At 38.9% G+C, this 16,643-nt stretch overlaps 1 long non-coding RNA gene across 2 annotated transcripts in view; it reads left to right on the top strand.

Moving 5' to 3' along the window:
* Nucleotides 1-6,323, top strand: part of LOC149462265 (uncharacterized) — a 60,230-nt gene extending 53,907 nt beyond the window's left edge. For both annotated transcript variants that reach the window (XR_016312682.1, XR_016312681.1), the window contains exons 2-3: nt 549-669; nt 6,081-6,323. This is a non-coding gene — a long non-coding RNA (uncharacterized LOC149462265). The remainder of the gene's footprint in view (nt 1-548; nt 670-6,080) is intronic.
* The last annotated feature ends 10,320 nt before the right edge of the window (nt 6,324-16,643 follow it).

The following is a 16,643-nucleotide window of genomic DNA, read 5'->3' as shown; positions in this document are numbered from 1 at the left end:
TGTGCAATTAAACCATGGCAACATCTAATGTTTGTGTAGTATTATGTTCAGCAGACTGTGTTCTTCTATTGTTGTGACTTAGATGACGTTCAGAGCACATTTTATGCCCAATTCATGCAAAACTCCACGTAATCCCAAGGGGTTCACATACTTTTTCTTGCAACTGTACGTCCAATCCAGGAGACCAAAACCCCTTGAAAGTCTTCTCAACTCATCCTTTATTTCATTTATTAGAGGAATGTAATTTACCTAATATATGTTCTTTATTGAGGGGATTAACTTAATTCCCTCTCCCTCCATGTAAATGCAGGGTCTTTTTGCAGGGTCTACATCTCTGTCTTTGAAATGTTAATATTCAGAATCTCTGATTTTGAGGGGTTTATTTTCAGGTTCGAAAGCTCTCCATAATATTTTAGTAATACCATAAGATTAGGCAACGTCAGTCTAGGGTTCACAGTATAAAACAGCATATCATCTGCATACGCTGCTACCTTATGTTCTACTTCTCTAATCCTAATTCCTATGATATCTACACTCTTTCTTACCAGTGCCAAAAGTGGTTCCAGGAATAGGACAAATAAAGGGGACTAGTGGACAGCCCTGTCTGGTGCCATTATACATTTTGAAAAATCCTGAGAGGGACCTGTTGACGTTAACCACTGCTGATGGGTAATTATAAAGCCCTTTTATCCACCTTAACATTTTGGCCCCTATTCCCAAAGCCTCTAATGTATTTATCATAAATCCCCAATCTACCCTGTCAAAAGTTTTTTTTTGCATCAATCGACAGGATAATTATCTGCAGCTTTTCTTTTTTTGCTTTTTGTAGAAGGAACAATGCTCTTAGAACATTGTCCCTCCCTTCTCTGCCTGGGATAAACCCCACTTGGTCTAAATGTATCCACTCCGGCATCAGTTCTTTCATCCTGGTAGCTAACACTTTCGCGAACAGTTTTGTATCTATATTTAATAATGATATAGGTCTGTAGCTAGCGCATTGTGAGCCGTCCTTCCCTTTAAGAATAATTGTTACATACGCTTGCAGTCACTCCTCTCTCATTCCCATCCCCTCTCCTAACGCATTCATTTATGTACAGAGTTTAGGAGACCAATAACTCTTTGAATTTCTTATAATAGGCCACTGTATATCCATCAGGTCCTGGGCTCTTTCCTCCTGCTGTACTCTTCAGGGCCATACTGATTTCATCCTGGGAGATCACTCGTTATAGGGACATTAACTTTTCTTCTTTTATTCTTGGCAGACCTGCCGCCTTTAAATATTCTTGCCTTTTTCTTCTTTTCTTCCTTTGTGTTTTCTGGTTTTTAAAATTCACATCATACAACCTACTATAATACTTGTGGAACGTATTGGCGATATCAGTGGTGGAGTACACCAGATCCCCTTTATCATCTTTGATTTTATCTATAAAATTTTTAGATTTCTTTTCCTTCAATCTTTTCATCAGATATTTTCCTGGTCTATTCCCCTACTGATATCTTTCTTTTGAAACCCTATTAAAGACCCTCCTCATTTCCTGTTCCAGCAGATCTTTTAATTCCTCTGTTTTAAGGGTAATCTTCTGATGTGTATCTATATCCTGCTTCTTTTTATGTGCCTATTCCAGTCTATATAAATCCTCCATCACCAACCTTATTTTTCTCTCCCGATCTTTCTTTTTTTTAGTGCCTGCGGCTTTCAAAATTCTCCTGATATAAGCCTTATGTGCCTCCCATATAGTAGCCACAGATACTTCCTCGGTTTCATTCAGAACAAAAAATTGCTCTATTTCCTCCCTTAATCTTTTCTCTATTTCAGGGTCTTACAAAAGCGTCTCATTTATTCTCCACATAGCCTTCTTATTCCATTCACCTCCAACCCGTAGTCTCGCCATGACAAGAGCGTGATCCAAGATAGATATAACCTCTATTCCAGATTTAACCATTAAATACAATTATCTATGCTCTATCATTATGTAATGCAATCGTGAATACGATCTGTGGGCTAGAGAGAAGAAGGCATAATCTCTTTCTCTGGGATGTTTCATTCTCCACGTGTCTATTAATTGGATATGATGTAACATCTTTTTCAACATTCTTAGTTTTCTACCACCCTCTCTCTGCGCACTCAAAGACATATCCATCCATGGATTCAGGCAAAAATTTAAATCTCCTGCCGCGATCAGTCTAGCCCTCTTAAAATCCATAATTTTCTCCAAAACTCTTTGCAAAAATACTTCTGGATTTTTATTTGGGCAATATATATTTACCAATGTATATTGTTGTCCCTGCATTTTCCCTCTTAAACACAATAACCGTCCTTCTGGGTCCACCCATTTCTCCTCCACATCAAAACCTATATTTTTAGAGAACCCGATTGCTACTCCTTTGGGCCTCTTTATTGGTGAGTCTGCATAATACCAGGTTAGATAGTAAGTCGAATATAACTTAACACTAATTTCATGGGATAAATGTGTCTCTTGTAAAAACACTACATCTATAAAATGTTGGTGAACTTCCCTAAGTATCTTAGTCGGAGAGTTTAAACCTTATACTTTATAAGATTGATCAAACTCATATCTGTTTGCTAATTCTCTACCTTTCCATCTGCAGGGAAAAAAATATAGACTATTCAAATCATGGACCATTTCCCTACCCCACCCCTCCCAACATCCCACCTCCCCCCTACCCACCTCCCTCCCAACCTCCACCACATCTCCCGCCAACCCCCTCCCCTACCTAACCTACTCTTAAAAAAACCCTGGCCTAAACCTTGCCCTGGAATCTGATGCAAGATTCTCCCACTAGTGATTCCTACTTTGGGGTAGGGCTCTGAACATGTATTCCTATTCTGATCCCCATCTCTCAACATGAGGGTTTTTTTATTTTAAATTAAATATCCTATCTAACCTGACGCCCCACCACTTCTTATTTATTTATCTTTTCATTTTATTAACTAACTGCCACTTCTCATTTCTCATCCCTGCATTCTTGTTAGACCCCTTTGATCACCCTGCAATGTCCACATTCTGCAGTTCTAGTTTTTCACAAAAGTCTCTCAATTCTTCTGGGAATCTCAGCCTTGCCGATTTCCCATCTTTCCACCCAATCAGCCATGCCAGGAATCCCCAGTTTTATCAAACTCTTTTTCTCCCACATCTGTTCCAACAATTTTCTTCTAGCTAATGTCTCAGAGGCAATGTCCGCAAATACTTGCAACTTTGTTTTTCCAAATTTTATTTCAGGATTCTGACGCAATTATTTCCATATTCTCTCTCTATCCTCATAATGATGGAAACAAATGATCACGTCTCTTGGGAGGTCTAATGTTTTTCCTTGTGGCCATCTGGACCTATGCACTCTCTCAATTTTCAAAGGGTCTTTAACTGATCTACCTATCATTGGGTTGAACACCCTCCTTATTTTTTCCCAAAGGTCCTGTCCTTGTGAATCTTCTGATAGGCCCTGAATCCTCAGATTACTTCTTCTCTCTCTGTTTTCTTGATATTCTAATTTGAATGAGAGCATCCTCTGTTCTCTTCGCATCTCTTCAACCTGCTTCTCTAATTTAATAATCTGCTGGGCTTGGGTCTCCATTTTCCCCTCAACTTCTTCTACTCTTGTTAACATTCATCCCAGATCTTTATGAATCATCGCCATTTAATTTTTGATAGAAAGTTCCAATTTTGCAAACATTTCCGCCATATCTTTTCTTGTAGGAATTTATGATATAGCCCCTGTTGCTCCGTGACATTTTGATCTATTACACTGTCAACAGTTATAAATTCATGCGTCTGATTTCCATCGCTTGTTCCAAATAACAGTCTAGACTGCTCCCCGTCATATTTACTGCTTCCTCCCTGTTGTTTCTCTGGGCATTGTGTCTCTGGGCTTTTTTCCTGTAGTGGCATATATATCTTTATTGTGGTGGTATTTGCGTTGGAGGGTTTTTACACCTCCGCCTTTAGGGGATCTGCTTTTCATATTGATTATGCTTGGCCCCTAGTTTTCTATTCACTACTTAAATGCAAAATTGTCACCCCTAGAGAAGACCCATCTTCCTTGTTATTCTCTGTGACTTTCACAGTCCCAAATAACTTTGAAAACATATGCGTTATCAGCACAATTACTTAACCTCTGATATCCCCAGTGTCTTAATCTTCTGACCACCCAGCTCCACTATTCAGTTACACCTTTGCTTATGACAAAGACAATAGCGACATAAACATCCTGCTGTTACCCCATGGAAACTCACCTTTGCCTTCCTGGGCCTGGAGTACTGTATCCTTCCGTTTCTGTATGCTCTTCGCTGTCAGAGTCTTGTGGTCCAATTTGCAGGATCATCTGAGAAGGGATCTTGGCAGAAGCTCGTAATGTCTTGTGCTTTCGGGTGTCTTAGGGTATCAGGCTTTCTCAGGTATGTTGCAGACAAACAATCCTTCCTGGGGCTCCTCCTTAATCCTCTCAGGCACTTCCACCTTCCTCCTCACTTGGCACTCCCCTGCACTCCATAGAATGCTTCCGCCAGCAGATACCGGTCCCTTCGGGTGCTCCAGGAGCCTGGCCCTGGTCCAACCATAACAACGTTCTTCAACCAGGGCTCATAGCCACCGCCGACCTCCACATGGTCTAAATGGACACTGTGGGCACCCTTGCTGCCCCGACCAGGACCACCTGGAGGATTGTATTGGATCTGAGGGTAGGATACAGAACAGTCTATCTCCGGGCAGCGTCCATATGGTGGGCGTCAGGAGCTCCTGCACTTAGCAGGCTTGCAGCACCATGTTCAGGCCCCTCCCCCCTTTAAGCATTACTTTCAATCACAACAATTGCAACTTTTAAGAATTTGTAGAGTTGACAAAGTTTTTTTGCCTCATAGTAGAACATTTCTGCTGTTGGAAAGCCTTAGATGATAATACATGTAAATGGCAATCAACTCAGCAGCTATAAAAAGACTCCCAGTTTGCAAGAGCATAATCTGGAACATTTAGATAACATCTAAAATCTGTCTGCTTGGAAAAGGATCAGAAAAAAAAAATCCCAGGTAGAATGAAATGGAACTCTGCATTTATACAGTGATCTGCAGTTATTTGGAAAACAACCAAATATCAGATTTTTTTTTCCAGTGAATCAGATAAAAGGTCATTCTGTGTATGCCTAGCTTCAGGGGCTGCTTACTCAATAAAGCAATGCAAAGAGCAATGAAAGTATACAGAGTGCAGCAACCCATATCAAGCAGTCATAGTCAAATTAGTGAAAGTTGAAAGCTGAATGATTGCTATTGGTCACTGCACTTTGCACTTAGCTGTTTGTTAAATAAGCCTTCTAGACCCTAAATCTAAAAAAACTGTTAATGTGTTCTTAGAGCATGTAGCGTGTTTTATATATAGTGTGCTTTCTTTCTTTATTTATTGTCAGGACTTAAAAAAAATTAAATTAACAGAAAAAATGATATATATAATTTTTTAAAATGTATGTATTCATTTATTTTTGGAAAATGTGTTGCATATTAAATATTTGAATGTTCAGCTGACTGGTGGAAATTTTTTTTAACTTTTTATCTACCTTTTTTACATGTTTTCCAGCTTCTGCTTTTCTTCTGCTCAAAATGCCTGACAGTGCTCAACATCTCATGCTGCAATGTACACACATAAGTGAATAGGTTTGAGCAACAACCCATCCCCTCTCTTCCATCTCTTCTGCCCAGCTCCATCTGAGATGAGAGAGAGAGAGAGATGGTAGACAGCCTTTATTTATTATTATTATTTATTTCAGGTACTTATATAGCGCCGTCAATTTACGCAGCGCTTTACATATATATTGTACATTCGCATCAGTCCCTGATCCTAAAGGGGTGTACAATCTAAAGGTCCCTAACTTACATTCATGCATACATATACTATTTTAAAAGCAGAGCTGCACTTTAAATTGCATAGTTGTATTTGTAAGCATATGAATATATGTTATTAAAAAGTGATATATTATTGATAATAAATATATTACTGTAGATGTTAATTATACCCATGAAAATTGTAACTTTTTCAACATATTTGAACAGGCAAACATAAAATCTTCTTTTATAGAAAGATTGCAGCTCCCTGACAAAGCCCATGATAATGAAATACGTAGGAGCGGAGTGTTGGTTACTTGCTGATCTAAGCTGCTGATGGGAAACAGGCTCTGGAAGCACAGCCGGCTATATACTCTGCAAGTGGATTGTGGTTCTCTCACACTAGGGACAAAGCAGTGTTCATTGAAAAGCTCTGTATTTGACTATCTTATATGAGTGTAATTCTTTTTACTAAATAAAATATATGTGGATGGTATTCCACCATTTGGATTGTTTTGTTTTATATAACATCTGGTGAATATACAGAGGGAAAAGAAGAGATATTCATTGCCTAATGGAGTGGAGCTTGCAGAAGGGAAACAAATCACTGATAACAAGCACAGTATAGCAATCTTTAAAGAGGAATTTCACTTTTTCAATCAACATGGAATATTTCTAATCCTTATGCTGCTAGCATTAGTAAATAGATAGGAAAGTATATCATATTTACTTGTTTTAACTTTTTTTTTTTTGGATTCCTTCATTTACTTCCTGATTTCCATGCCTAGGCAAATGATGTCATACATCCCAGGAGTCTTCAGAAGGGGAGGGAGAGTTATCAGCTCAGCCAATGCCTGAGCTAAGGACAGATACATTTCAGGAAGTAACTGCTACATGAATCATCTGCCCTTACTCAAGATGGTTACTGGCAGAAATGTAGGAGGCATTTTTCAAAATGATTTCTCAGCAAAATATAGCTACAAGCAGAAGGGGCACATACCCTGGGCATGGTGTTTGGGGGGGATGTGTGTCCCCATGGCAGTTTTTCATCTTAGTCCTGGGTGCTGGATGACCTTGTCCTGGCAGAATCTTCTTCACTTCCATTGCTTTAACATAGTAAAATCATATGATGCTCTACTCTGATTGCATGTAGACACAAAAAGATATAGCTCAAGTAGTTCAAAAAACCTCTCATTCAGCTATCAAGACATTTTATAAGTGCTAATGCCTATGTGGTTGCAACTACTTTCATGCTCACACCTACATCAATGTACTGTAAGTCAGCTATCAATACCAGGCTTTAAGATCTATTCAGTAGGCATTACTGGTAATTGTTTGCTAAAATTACTATTATTTTCAGCAATCACAACCAGTGAGAGTTGAAAATGACAATTATATAAATGAAAATAATGATTGCTATAGTTTTACTATTATTATTATTTATTGCTTACTACATTAGGTCATATTTTTAAAACTGTAAAAAAAGTCCAGGGACATTATCAAATGGTATTCTAAAGAAAGGAGGGCAAGCAGCTACTACTGAAGTATGTATCCTTTTTCATCTTCCATTATTTTCCAGTAACATAAGGATTATAGATAACATAACATTTTGAAAAAGAATCCTATTATTTTAAAGCTGTAATATATTTTCAAATAAGTAGTCTTTTACTGTTAAGTTGATCACCAATGTAAAGTTAGATCCCATGGAAGGACCACGGACCATAGCTACAAACAAGAATATGCATATTAAAATATTCCTATACAAGCAGGCCTGATTCTAAGAGCCTTTATGGTTCCTTGCAGTCACCATGAGCTTGATTTTAGTCAGGTCAAGTATAGTAGGAATCAAGGGCGGACTGACAACTCATGGGGCCCCCGGGCAATAGGGGTCATGGGGCCCCTTTGTCCTCTCCAACACCCTAAAAAGCCTATGAAAAAGCCAATGAAAGGTACCAAGGGCATCTCATGGGGCCCCTACTGACCACGGCCTTTGAGAGCTCGAATGGTCAGCCCGCCCCTGGTAAGAATCAGTAAAGAACAATATCCAAAATGACAGACTACACTGCAACAATGAAGCAGTTAGAGCAGTTGTGGCTATTCAAGCTGCAGCCTAGTCCCAAGAAGACAAAGGGGCTGATTTACTAAAACTGGAAAATGCAAAATCTGGTGCAGTTCTGCATAGTAACCAATCAGTTTCTAGGCTTTTTTTTCTCAAAGCTTAATTCAACAAGCTGAAGTAAGAAGCTGATTGGCTACCATGCACAACTGCAGCAGATTTTGAACTCTCCAGTTTTAGTCAAACAACCCCAAAGTCTTTCAATGGTCTCCTTACTAAAAACACTTATCAGCTCACTGCAATGGATGGGTTGTATCAACAAGCACCAAAAAAAACCCTGGTCCATACTGTAAAAAATAATTCTTCCAGTTTCACACTTCCACCTGGAAATGTCAGATCTAGACCTGTGTGAAGAGATATCACTAAAAAAAGTAGCCAAACAAGTCCATGTATACATTCCCAAACATGTATGCAAAACTGAATATGACTTTTAGGAATGCTGAACTTCCTATCCATGCACCAGCACACCTATTAAGACCTCATGCACACTGGATGTTTTATTCATCTGCTGCTAGGGGCATGTGTTGTTTTTTCTTGCCTCTAAATGCCCCTGTATGTTAGCCTATGTGTTCATGCACACATAGACTTTTAGTGGAGTTTAGAGGCAGAAAAGAAAAATCCATTGCCAGTGTGTCCGGGAGCAGCAGCGTGACAGAAAACCGCTTGTCGCATGTATACATGCCTAAATGTGCATTAATGCTATGTGCATTTAGCACTTGGGCATTAACTCATTTCAGTGGCCAGAATAAATTTTTATTCTTGCCAATGAAATGAATTAACATCCAAATGTTTGAAACGCGTTAAACACTTTTACAAGCCAAGCTTTTTTTATGCCAAAATGCTGCTGACAGGAGGAAAGATATCTAGAAGAGAAAGAGAAACATTCAGAGTGCATGAGGTCTAAGGCACAGAGCAGTACCACACGTGAGCTTAAACAGTCCAAATATTACAAAAAAAACCCAGCATTTTCATGTAAACTCTGCAAGTCTTCTCCTCTTTTTTGCCATCTGACAGACAGCATTTTCATATCAAAAGACATATTTCCCAAGTATTCCTGCAGTCTCTTAGCCAGCTTCCTTCACTTGTCCATTGATATGCAATAGCTATTATCAGGAGCAGTATAATTTAAGAGGCTTACAATAAACTGTGCTTTTTCAGCCTCAACACATTTTTATTCTTTTTTATCACAACTTGGCACACGTTCTGCTTGCTGTGCATTCATTAACAGAGTCAAATATAATTACACAATTTATCCTTTTTTGGCTAGCTCTAGGAAACATGCTGACAGTATTGATTTGCTTCCTTTTGCTGTAAAGCACCATGGTTTCCTTATGTGTTTGTTCTCTTCACATTATTAAAATAACTATTTTAAATCATTTAAATTATAAAGGCATTAATAGTAATGCTTCTCATTTTTAAAGAAAACATAGAATCATTATAGTATTCCTAAATCAATGGAGTAGCAATATTCATGATCACTACCTTTAGAGTGAGCATACATGATTACTGTTTTAATGATCATGAATTTTATACTGACAGTTGGGCAAAGACTCTGTCAACTCACTGGATGTATCAGTGCCCCTGTCCCAGGAGTCAATCACAGCAAGCAGTGAGGGTAAAGGTCAAACACATATGACAGCATACTTACTTTGGTGCTCTTACACATTTTATCAGAACTACCATGAGACAGACTCTGTACAAAAATGACCGATGTCAATTTTGCAAAGTAAGAGAATTGCAAATGCTTATTTGACAGCTATTGATAGGGCTACTACTCTAGTGCTGGAGTCTAGCACTGTCAAGAGAAGTTCAGCCACCCTAAGCTTGGCTGACAAAACCAGTACAATGCTGCTTTCCCAAGTACCCCAAGTACACTAGGGCTTCTCCCAACCGGACTTATAACTGGCCCCTGACTAACTGCAGAAGGGCTCTAACTATTTTTAATGAAGGAAAAATATTTTTTTGCATCTTGGTGTGCGGAATTTCTGTTGCTGGTAAAGTTTATTACAATTGTTTTTTAAATAAACATTTAAAATTGAAAAATAATTGCCAGAGCCCTACGGATTAGCCAAAGAGAGAGAGCAGAACAAAAACTATTTGCTTAGGTTCTGATTGTCTGGTTGAAACTTTGGACCAGGTCAATGAGTCACTTGGAGCCACTATGATGGGCCATTCATTTGTGTGTATAGATTTTAGTATAAAATAAAAATGTATATAGTATAAAACCGTATACTATTCAAAATACTAACCACAGCTTACAAGGCCATCCACAACACTACCCCTAGCTACATCTCCAACCTCATCCACAGATACCGCCCAAATCGCCCACTCTGCTCCTCCCATGATATCCTCCTCTCTAGCTCCCTCATCACCTCCCACGCTAGCCTCCAGGACTTCTCCAGAGCCTCTCCCATCCTCTGGAACTCCCTACCACAGCATGTCCGGTCAGCCCCCACCCTGTCTGCCTTTAGGTGATCTTTGAAAACTCACTTCTTCAGGGAAGCCTACCCCACCTCCACCTAAGAACTGTATTTGAATCACCTCCACCAGATCATCCCCCGCAGCTATCACCTTTTGTATCATCTCCCCCTTCCTTTAGATTGTAAGCTCCCAGGATCAGGTCCTCCTAACCCTCTTGTATTGAACTGTATTGTTGCTGTATTGTCTCCGGTTATATTGTAAAGTGCTGCGCAAACTGTTGGTGCTATATAAATCCTGTATAATAATAATAATTGTAGTGTAAGCTACTGAACTCTGAAAACTGACTTTTTATAGCAAGCCTGGAAAACATGAATGAAACCTAGAGTTCCACCTGATGGCACAAAAGGAGAATGCAAATTATTAATGTCCAATTTATCATATTCTCCTGACCAAAGAAAAAAAAAAAGAATACTAAGACTCAAAGTTTATTTTAGTTTTAGCTATAATAAATAAAGCAATACATTATGAACAAACACCTTATGGATTGCCTTTAAATATTTTTTTGTTTGATTTCATACATGGTGAGAAGGTCTCAGGGTTTCATTAAAACTGTTAAGGAAAGCCGAAATGGAATCATTTAATATTACGATCAAATAATACTTCAAAAGTTGAAATACAGATTTAGGGGAATAAATACTTATAATTGGTAAATAAATATGTAATGTTGAAAAATTACATGACCATGGCTATGTGATATTTTGGTATGTTATCTAAAGTCAAAACTATTTTGTGATAAATAATAACCACAATTAACTTAACCCCTGCAGCTTAGTGAATTGACTCAAAACTTTTCCTATTTATGACCTGTCTTATACAGCTCATGCATGTGATTCTTTGGGCTTGTTTATTAGACCCCATTAACATAGTGCTTAGCAGGAACGAGCAATCCCGCTGTGCGATTTTCAAAGATTTTCACAAGATTTTGAGTGTCTCATAGGGCCAGCCAATTCACTTGAATGGTCTGCCCTATGCATGTTTGTCACCCCAAAAAAAACTCTTGTTCCTTTTTGGGTGGCAAGCTTCAAATGATTTTTAAAGGCATGGTTTACCGCAATTGTCGTGTTTGGGGTGCCACTAAAGGATAATGGCACCCAAACACACGTCCCATCCCACAAGTGCCATTAAATGATAATCATTCAAATTAACACATAAGGCGATAAATACGTGTACAGTGGAAATGAACTATAAATGTATAGCTAGATGGTATATAACACCAAGCGTAGCCCACAAGCAGCAAGTAGATATCTCCCCTTTGTGCTGGAGAGGATGTGGAGAAGGGGGTACAATGGTACACATATGGTGAAGTTGCCCAAAAATACAGATTTATTGGAGGGATATAACCCAACTTATTCAGGAAATATGTGAGATAACATTTCAGAGAAATCCGTGGAAGTGCTTATTTTATTATTTCGAGCCCCCATTGAATTTATATAAAAATAAAGTATTGTACCACTTAATTAGCACGGCAAAGGGTTTGATTCCCAAGTATTGGCAGGTTCCTGAAGCACCAAAAATTAGAGACTGGCTAGATAGAGTGGAAGGCATCTATAGAATGGAGGAACTGTATCATATGGAAGAGGACAAAATGGAAAAATGTAGGAAAACATGGTTAAGTTGGATGAAATTTAAAACCTAGGAAATATACATGGAATTGATTAGAGTAAAGGAAGTCTAGAAACTAGAAGAGAGTTTCAGTGGTAAATACAAGGAAGAGAAGAATTTGATACAGACAGATAGGTATGAGAGAAGAACTAGATTGGGAAGGAGGTTGTGGACAAGGAGATAGGTCGAGGGAAGGGGGGTGGAGTGGGGGGGAGCGACAGGGGAAATGATTGGGGTTAATGGATTATATGTGAAATATTTTTTTATAACTGAATTGATGTCCCTTTTGTATGAAAACCAAATAAAAGTTTAAATTAAAAAAAAAATGATAATCATACCCAAACACACATTTCCCGTTGTGCAGCGATTGTCATGTGATTTGGAATTGTGGATAGAATTGCGGCGATTCTAAATCACAAGGTGTGAATGGAGGCCCTAGTGTTCTTTTTTAAAACGCGATCATTAAACGTTTAAAAATGCTCTACTGTTCTAATAATTTCTAGTGTCATCTGTGTCCGTTGGATACTGGAAACAAGAATGATTTGATGAATATTTTCCCACAGTAAATGTCTGTTATGACGTCCTTGCCTATGACCAAGACATTAGCAACAAAGCCCTCATTAATGAACAGGCATGAATTAGCTGACACAGATCCACAAACAAAACTGTTTTAAATAGGCAGAGGAATGACCATTTATGTATTTATACATAGGTTACTGCCGAGCGTAATTGATGACCTTTCAAAACAAATGTGAAATATTTAGTTCCCTGTATAGCAGAGGAGAGATGCATGTGATAGCTGCACTAATTGAAAAGGCTTGAGCAGCTTGCTGCCAGAAGCCTTTTAACTTGCAATAATAAACATATAAACAGAGGGCACTTTTCTTCAGAGCTTTAAAGAGAGAGAGAGAAAAAAAACATAAACCATCTGTTGTACAATGAAATGTCTCTGTAGTGTATTGATGCCAACACAAGCTATATATAAATGGCTCTAAAGAATAAGTGAGTAAACCCCCTGCTATCCCCTTAGGTAATGAAATGAACTACTTAATGCTTTGGACATACACAAAGCACTTATTCTACTGTGCACTTCTGTGATTCTCACAGACTTTTTTGCGTGGTGTGTGTATCAGAATTAGCAATACATATGTAGCACATTTCAACAATACAATGTAAATCAACAGAAATGTCAAATTATTGCTCCAAGGGTTTATATATGGTTGCCATCTTTCCAAATTTGCAAATTGTATCTCCCTATCAGGGCTAACAAAACAATGCGATAACCTCTCCATAATAACAAAACCAGGTATTTAGGTTGTTGGGATGTTTCACTTGATGTTTACCTACTTTGTGTCAGGATAAAGGATAAGTTCACCTTTTTTACAAAAATAATGAATGTACATTTTTTTGCAGGGAAAAAAAATGTGCATTTATTATTTTTGTCTGCAGGAGCCTGGAAAGCATTACACCAGTGATCAGTAATTCACTGATGCCATGCAGGTCCCCTGCAGACCTGTCAGAATATCTGCTTGCCATACGCGATGTACGAGCAAGCAGATATTTTGACCAATGAACTACCACAGAGGTCTACAGCGCCATGGTACTTAATTGAAAACTACAAGTCGACAGCCGTTAAGGTTCTGTGAATGAGTGACGTGGCCATGAGGGCAGAGCCTCGCACAGCCACGCTGTTTTCAAATCTGCCAAATAGTATTGGGAAACTTCTCCACATACTATCTGTCGGGGAGCGGGCACAGCTATAGGAACATGTTACACATTCAACCCTACAAACGGGTGGAACATGTAACATGTTCCCAAAGGTGAACTTATCCTTTAAGATTAGGCAACACAGGCTGCAGCCTAGGATACCAGGGATGTTAGGGGCAGCAGTTAGTCATCAACTAATCATTGGTGGTACAATGCAGGCATCATTGCTGTTCAGGTATTTTGTGTGGCATTGCATAGGGTGGCATATATCAGCAAGGAGGACAAAGTGGTTGGCAGGTATTAACATTGAGGAGGCAGGACCTTTCACAGCATCAGTTGGCTCAAGGAAGTAAGACAGAAGCATGGTTGCATGGGCTCTGCTGCCCTTTTGATGTGTAGGAGGAAGAAGGTAGAGCACAAAGGCTCAGTCTTCTAAGCAAAGAGGTCATAGAAGAAATGCAGTTAGCGAGGTATTCTATAACAAGAAACAAATGTTAAACACTGTGAGCCTGCGCATTGAGGTCACGCCGCCAGGGCCACACAAAGGTTCGGCGGCTATCTTAGTGAGTGGTTTTATACTGTTTGTTTGTACTCTCTACGTGGATACTCTGTACCTTTAATAAAGTACTACACTATTAGCCGATTTTCTCTGGCTCTTCTGTGAGCTAACTTCTCAGGACTTCTCATCACGGTTTGCATGCTGCTTGGTGTCATCATCCCTATCTGAGATCATCCTGGCCTTCATGGTCCTATGACTGATGGGTGTGCTGCCTGACTTACCTGGTGAAGAAACCAGCTGTTGATGCTCATTTTATATGTGCTTCTGGTGAGTGCATATAAAGGAATACTTTTCACGGATTTACCAGCACTGGATGTCACCTGTTCACAGATTTATTTTCTGGACTTTTTTATAACTATTGTTTATTGCAATTGTGTAACTTGATATATGTTCACTATAAGTCACTATTCATTTTATATCACCCAAGGCTGACCACTCAGTGTCACGGATACCATCACCACACTTATCAGTATATTAATTATTACTATATTAATAACTCATGAACTCTCACACTTTAGACTGGTAGCGCTGATCAGAGCGCCTCACTGTGTCTGCTTTTTAATATTGCTGCTATTCATTCTATTGCTGCTTCAATTCACCTTATCATCATTTATTATTTATTTATGTATATGCACATGTTTTAGAAGTATTTCATTTGATTCAATCATTACTTTAGCATTGCACCTTTTATATTTCATTCACTAGTGAGGATACCAAGGGCGGTCCTTTAGTGCCAGCAGCTTATACCTTTCTAAACACCCATAGCACACACTGACACTCCATATACTGTTCAGCTGGTCGCTTTCAAACTTTTTATTACCTTTTGCTAGATCCATAGATGTTGGGTGTCCCAACATTTGCAGAAATTCATGCAATTAGACTTTTACAACCAAGCCTGAAGACAAGGATTATATCAGAAAAAGGCTGATTTATGTGAGGCTATGACATGGGCTGAGGACTAGCAGGAACCTATGGTGAGGGAGATGTATGACATAGCTGCCAATTAAAAAAGAAAAAAAAAGAAAGAAAAGAAAGACACATAAATGCTGAGTGCAAGAAATGAATAAGCATTTTCAATACAGATTTAGAGGGCCTGTCTGTTTCTACTATTAAACAGTATAGCGGCAACAGTTTGTGCAGCTCTTTACCAAATGAAAGGAGACTGTACAGCTATAATACAATTCAAGATGTGAAAATTAGGAGGGCCCTACTTATGAAAGCTTATAATCTAAAATGGAAGGACAAGTAGTACAAAAATGAATAAATCTGGGAGATGAGCTGATTGAGATGGTATTTAGGTGGAAACAGAATAGGTAGCTGGGGTGTTAGAATCACCATGGAAATTAAAGTAATCAAGAATGATAGTGGGTATTTTAGAGAAGAGAAAGTAGGAGAGAAAGTAAGGAAACCAGGAGAGAAAGTAGGGAAACCAGGCAAAGAAGTAATCAAGAACGCATGAGATCACAGTAATCCTCAACAAACTGGAGAAAAATTATGAATACAGTGAGCTAACCACTGGAGCTAGTGCATATAGACATAAAGGGGATATAAAGAAACTGGAGGAGACTGCAGCAGAAGCAGTCTCCAAATTTAAGCTCTGTGCTTGCCTTTATCCAGCCCTTGGAACTTTGTTCCTCCCACTGATACAAGGGACTAGTGTATTTCTCCCATTGACACTAATAATGAGTCACCATTCCTTCATTCCTTTAAAAGTGATGGGGCACTATGTATTTTTTTAATCCCACTCACCACCAAGCCTTAGGCAGCCCATACATTTGTGGGGTTTTTTTGTTCAATCTGCGGGCTGAACAACAAGAAAATGACCCGATTCCCTCATCCACACACTTAAGGTAGAGGTGGCAATCCTCCCCACTCAGCTACTGTATACTGAGAGCGAGGAGACTTTCCCATTGTCAGAATTATAGATGAGCGAATCGAACCAGGCGAAGTGGAATTCGTTTAGAATTTCAGGAAAAATTAGATTCGCGGCGAATCCGAATATTAGCATACTTCGGGTGCGCGAATCGGATTTTTCCCGATCAGCCGGCAAAAGTGTCCCTGCAGAGAGCTCCGCTATTTCTGACAGTTCTCTGACAGTTCCTTCACATGTACAGTGGTTGAAACATTGTATCTATTTGTTTCCATTTAGATACAGATGTTTTTATTTGGAAACAGATACAATGTTTCAACCGCTGTAAATGTGAAGGAACTGTCAGAGAACTGTCAGAAATAGCGGAGCTCTCTGCAGATACACTTTTTGCTGTACTGGAATACTTCTTCTTTTCATTCTTCTTTTCATTCTTCTCATTCTTCTTTTCATTCTTCTTCTCATTTTTCTTTTCATTCTTCTT

Source organism: Staurois parvus, unplaced genomic scaffold (genome assembly GCF_062004578.1).
Source record: "Staurois parvus isolate SC_StPar_1 unplaced genomic scaffold, SC_StPar_1.0 ptg000178l, whole genome shotgun sequence".
Lineage (NCBI taxonomy): Eukaryota > Metazoa > Chordata > Amphibia > Anura > Ranidae > Staurois > Staurois parvus.
This window is presented reverse-complemented; position numbering and strand designations above follow the sequence as displayed.